Raw genomic sequence first — 6,000 nt, 5'->3', positions numbered from 1 at the left:
TAAGATGATCCTTAAAAACATGATTCATAAGGCCTTGAAAACTTGATGGTGCATTTGTGAGGCCAAATGGCATCACCAACTCATAAGTGGCCCGAGTGGGTTCTAAATGCAGTCTTTTGGACATCATCTTGAGCCATTCTTATTTGATGATAACCAGACCTTAAGTCTAGCTTAGTGTATACTTTTGATCCTCCCAGTTCATCCAACAGCTCCTCTATAATTGGAATTGAAAATTTATCTTTGATAGTGAGTTTGTTAAGGGCCCTGTAGTCAACACACAACCTCTATGACCCATCTTTTTTGCCCACCAAGACCACAGGAGAAGCATAAGTTACTATGCCTTGATCAAGCATTTCGAACAAGCTCAATAATGTCTTTATTTGATGAGTATCCGGTCTAGTGTTTACCGGATTGCTTTCCTTCAATGGGATTCAAATATACCTCTGAAGGAGGAAGTTGCTGTCTCCAAACAAGTTCCTCGGTTATGGACAAAATGAGGATGAATTTCACTTGGTTCCTCAATCTTGATTCATGAATAGTTAACCCCTATTTTGAGTCATTTTATCCAATCCCTTGGCATTAACTATTCTTGTATCTCCCTTGATTCCCTTCAATTCTACTTTCTGCCCTTGGTACATAAAAGCTAAAGTTAGCCTTTGGAAGTTGAATTGGAGATCACCAAGTGGTAACAACCACTGTACCCCAAGGATGATGTCACAAGACCTTAGAGGTTCATCCACAAAGGTGACTCCTTGCATCATCCAAGGAAGATCCTTGCACAATTCAAGGTCTGTCTATCCCCTCCATCCGCAACATCATGGATTGTGGTCTTGCTTGTTTGAACCTCAAGTCCCAATCGCTTGGCCACTTCATCATCAATGAAGTTGTGTGTGCTCCCCGGGTCAATCAAGATGTTGAGTGGTCTTTGTTCATCAGTAACCAATCACCCTCATGGAATCTAAATTCCATTCAATCGCATTTAATGGATATTTCACATTTCTCCTCTTTCCTCTTCTATCTCCACTACTTCTTGCTCCTCCTGTATTGTTTCATCCATTGGCCCTTCATCCTCACATACTTCCAGCAAGTAAAGCTGTTTAGAAGTATTACACCTATGTCCAGGAACAAACTTTTCATCACAGAAAAAACAAAGACCCTTCTGTCTTTTCTCACTCATTTCAGCTGGTGTAAGCCTTCTGGTGTTTGTCCGTTAAGGTTAGCGAAGGTTGAGATTCCCTTCGTTAACACCTCCTCTATCGTTAGATCCAAAGGTAGAACCTCTATTCCGCTCCACCACTATATAATAACTTGAGTTGTGCATTCACTTGGGATTCTGTGTTTCTAGCTATTTGATAGGCTTGAGGTAAAGAATAAGGCCCGTGATTCTTTACGGTGAACCCTATTTCTCGGGTTTTAAACCGTTGATAAAAGCACTAATAAAGATACTCGGAAGAATAACCAGTCATGATTCTATCAAATTCTTTTTGATAATCTTCCACCATCCCATGTTGTTTAACTAACTTTAACTCATCATTCACCAAATTAAATGCCTAGTAATGCATAGACATATTCTTCCCAGGATCGGGAAGATGAGGTCTACTTCTCATATATGACTCCTATGTCATCAAAATGGATAGAAGCTATTTTTACCCTTTGATGATAATCTACTTCATCTAAAAAGAATTGCTCTACCTTACGAGCCAAGCTCTCAAGTTGGTGCCATTGAAATGTGGAAACTCCATTTTTGTCATCCTTGAGAAGGTTTGGCCACCTTTGTTTTGAACTTAGTTTTTTAAAGTTTGTCCATAAGTCCATTTCCGGAGTTTGCTCGAATAGGAGCTTGTCGAGGAATGCTTTACCGAGTTCACCCCAAATGGATATCCCGTCGGAGAGTAGCGAGGCATGGTATTTCTTCCGTATTAGGTACCCATTACTAGTAGGTTTCTCCCCCACTATCAAGAACTTCAATGCTTTTTCCTTTGTCAAATCTTCTCACTTCATCTATGGATTCCTTCAGCTCAGCAAAAGCTTTTTCATGTTGATTCTCGATTTGAGTTTGTCTAACAGTGAAGTTGGCAATCTCCATTGTTATCCTCTCAAACATTGATTTCAGCTCATTCATATCAGTAGCCATTTAATCCCCACAGAGCTCAAGAACTTGCTCTGATACCAAATGATACGCATCGTAATGAAGTAAATACAAAACAGAGGAAAAACTAAAAGGAAAGCTACAACTAATTAGCTAACTACGGCTGATATTTTCATAGATGATAACAATTACAAATGGGAACATTACAATATATAGCATCCCTAAAACCCTAGACTCACCATTTCCCTTTTAAGAGATAAGGTAAGACGACTATTTGTTCCTTTGAGATAAGGTATACAATATTTTTCAAAAGAGATAACCCTTCTTCCTAAATGTTATGTTTAGTATGAAAATAAAAGAACTCTTTAATTAAAACCTAGGGGACTTAATTGAACATACGACTTAACTATTCTTTTAACTAACTTAACCGCCACGTCTAACCTCGCAAGCCTGAGGTACAATTACTGAAACATCGATTTCTTCTTCTTTCTTCTCTCCCACCTCAATCTGCATCAATTTGCATCGTTTTAGGTATTGATGATTGTTATCAATAAGTTCCAAGTGTTTTACGGAGATCAATGTGAGATAATGGAAATAATTAATTGTTGGAAACTGATGGTGTGTGGTGACTGCTAAATTATGAACTAGATGATAGCAGTCCTAGTTAATATAATGTTGTTTCCTCTGTCCTCGTTCCAGCAAAAAAATATTACAAATTGGGACCCGGATCTTTTATTGTTAATTCAATTATTATTGTACTAGGCTAATTCAAGTGGTCCATTTTCTAGTCTGTGAATCCAACGGTTTGGATTGGTGATAAGTGACAACTTTATAGGAAAAAAAATGTTGTTAGGTCATTTAAATGAATAACTGTACCCTAAAAATGAGATTAGCAAACTAAAGAGTAAGGTAAAATTGCCCTGTTAAATGCACTGGTAATGTAAATATAAGTTGTTATTTATAAAAGTTAAATGGGAAATTAGCACCTTTAATCCCTCAAATATCGTTAAATTCTGATTTTGGCCATTGAAATTCATAGAAGCACATCAACCTTCAATTAATTTAAGGTGAATCTTCGCAAATTTAACGAATTATTAAGTGCTAAATCATTTAATTACGGATGTCTTATGGTAAGTTTGTACTGTGAATCCTCACAACTTTAACGAATTATTAAGTGCTAAATCATTCAATTATCGATATCTTATATTAAGTTTGTACTACTTTTTATTTCATAATCTAAGGTAATTGTTCTAAAAATAATCTAAAAATCACATATTCCCTGTATAAAAGTAACAAAATACATACATGCAGTTAATTAAAATTAATTTATGCTCAACCAAATATTACAAGGATAAAAACAGATCTACTAATAACTGAGTCAACCGAAGTAAAATTATCCCAGATTAAATCATTTTCCTCCTTCGTCCCACATATATGACCTGGCAGAGAATCATAGGACTCATTAAAAATCAGACAACTTACCTACTATTCAACACGTTTTAAAAAAAAATAATACTCTCCGTCCAAAAAATATTTTTGTCCATAATGGGCTGTTCCTAAGAATCTAGTTTCTTATATATAAAATTAATACAAGTGATGCTACTATTTGTTAGTGGCAAACAGAATAACAGTTATTTTTTGATCCACAGGATCAATCTATGTGGAATAACATGATCTATAAAGTTGTATAAAGAATTCATAATAATTCTTTGTTTTGTTACAAAAGTATGAGAAATATATTTTCATCCAACCATTAACACTAAACTAAAGTAACCAATTAACGGTTGAGGAGGGATAAAAAGGACCTCTAAACCAAAAATTTCGAGTTTGAGCTATGGATCTGAAAAGAAAAAAAAACCGTTATCCCCTTATATGGGTCTTACGCTGCAATTTGAACTAGTATTGGGGGCCCTAATATGAACATTGGAATAAAAAAATCATTAAAATATGTTATATGACATTAGTTCAGTGAAGATTTTAATTAATACTAAATGTGTTAAGTCATCATGTATGAATTTCATATATCCTCCCTTTTCGGGTATATATAGATGGCTAGATTACAAAGTTTTTATTTAACTCTTCTGATTTTCTTATTGACATTTTTCAAAAAAGGAACCAAGAGAATATTTCAATAAAAAATAGAACGAAAAAAGAATAGGATTCAGTGGATGTATAGTCGATGAGGGCCTCCAATTATAAAAGTATCATAGCATGCGAATAAATCTATGTTCAATGATTCATCAAGATCTCTTAGGATTTGAGGCACATTCTAAGGAATGGAAACCAATCTTCATGACAAGTCTTTAATTTATAAAGAACCAAATACCATTATGCCAAGATGCAATGCATGAGGAAACATCACAAGTAACATAGAATTATGCCTTACCTCAAGAACCTCCTCAATCCCACCCACTCATCTTTTTTTGGGCCCTACTTTTAATTATTAAAAAAAATAAAAAAAAATTGTGTTCGTTAGAAGGAGAGGGATGGTGAGCATCTCGCTCGACGGAAATGAAAACAATCTTCGAATTTTACCTGCTACTATGGTGAATTTTACTTATTTTTTTAGAAATGCAATTGAGCCAACAAGCAATCGTTAGAATTTACATGACGCTTGTTTAAGAAAAATAGGTAAAAAAAATCAATTTTTTTTAATTTTCTTTTAGGAAAATTTTCTTCAAGAGTTTTTTCAACAAAAAGCCACATTAAAAAAGTAGAAACTTTAGGGCATATATGCATGTGCCTTGCACACGCTCTCGTACTTACTAGGTGACCACTAATGAACCCATGCAATTAGAACCTTCTGAAATTGAATTGAATATTTGGGTAAAAAATTGGATGATTTAAGGGAAATATTAATGTTAACAATTAGAGTGGAGCCCATCAATTAACCAGGTGTCCCTTTGCTTTTTGTTTTTCTCTCTCTTTCAGGCCTCCACTATTTCAATTTTTTTTTACTCGACTAGTATAGGTTCGTATCATATTGAGTCTAAGGTTTTTATTTTTGGAGCTCGAATCTAAAACCTTTATATAGAATGGAGAGATCATACAGAGATGGACACAAAATATTATTATGAGTTAATCTAAATTTAATAACTTTAGCTTATAAACACTGCATATGAATTAAAACTTCACTAAAGAAATACAACTAATAGAATTGGAACACAATTAAATTGAATATATTGTAGTGGAATTTTGAACTTAATACCATAATATTCAAATCATGAATCAGTCTCTGTTCTTCACATACATTCCATCACACTTTTAGTTGATTTTCCTTGCTTTCATGTTAAAAGTTGGCTTTGTTGTTTAAGCCCAAAACCATAAGTGATAAAACAAGGAATATTATTTATTAAATTAGCGTTGACAATGGGATTTGATGAGATGAGACTGAAATGGGCAAACTTTAGTGAACATTACCTCTTAACAAATCCTGAAAGTTGCCCCCCACCCAAAAAAAAGAAACAAAGAAGAAAAAAAATAATAAAGGTCAAGAAGTAACTAGAAATAACCTTTTCATTTTATCAAAGAGATCATACCATTTGGGAGTAAAATAAAAACACTGAAATGATCCTTTAGGAACTGCTTTTTAGTTTGTTTTTTTTGGGTATTTTCCAACGAATAAAAAATTATTGAGGTAACATATCAATCATTACTAAATGTGAAATTGAAAGAAAAAAATGTGAAATTGGATTCAACACCGTTGAAAATTTACAAGAATAACCAGAACTTTTTCAAAATTTCTTAGCTCAAAGCGTTGTCTTCTACTTCTACCATCTATCTACTACTAATATATAAGGGGGATAACCAGGCCTGAGGGTCAACATGCCTGCCTGGTCATCTAGATAATTGTTGAAAATTAGATGAAATGTCATTTATGCTGACTTTTAGCTTATAAACTACTTTTAAAA

This window comes from Lycium ferocissimum, chromosome 4 (assembly GCF_029784015.1).
Source record: "Lycium ferocissimum isolate CSIRO_LF1 chromosome 4, AGI_CSIRO_Lferr_CH_V1, whole genome shotgun sequence".
Lineage (NCBI taxonomy): Eukaryota > Viridiplantae > Streptophyta > Magnoliopsida > Solanales > Solanaceae > Lycium > Lycium ferocissimum.
The sequence above is the reverse complement of the archived record's forward strand: the minus strand, read 5'-3'. Positions refer to the sequence as shown.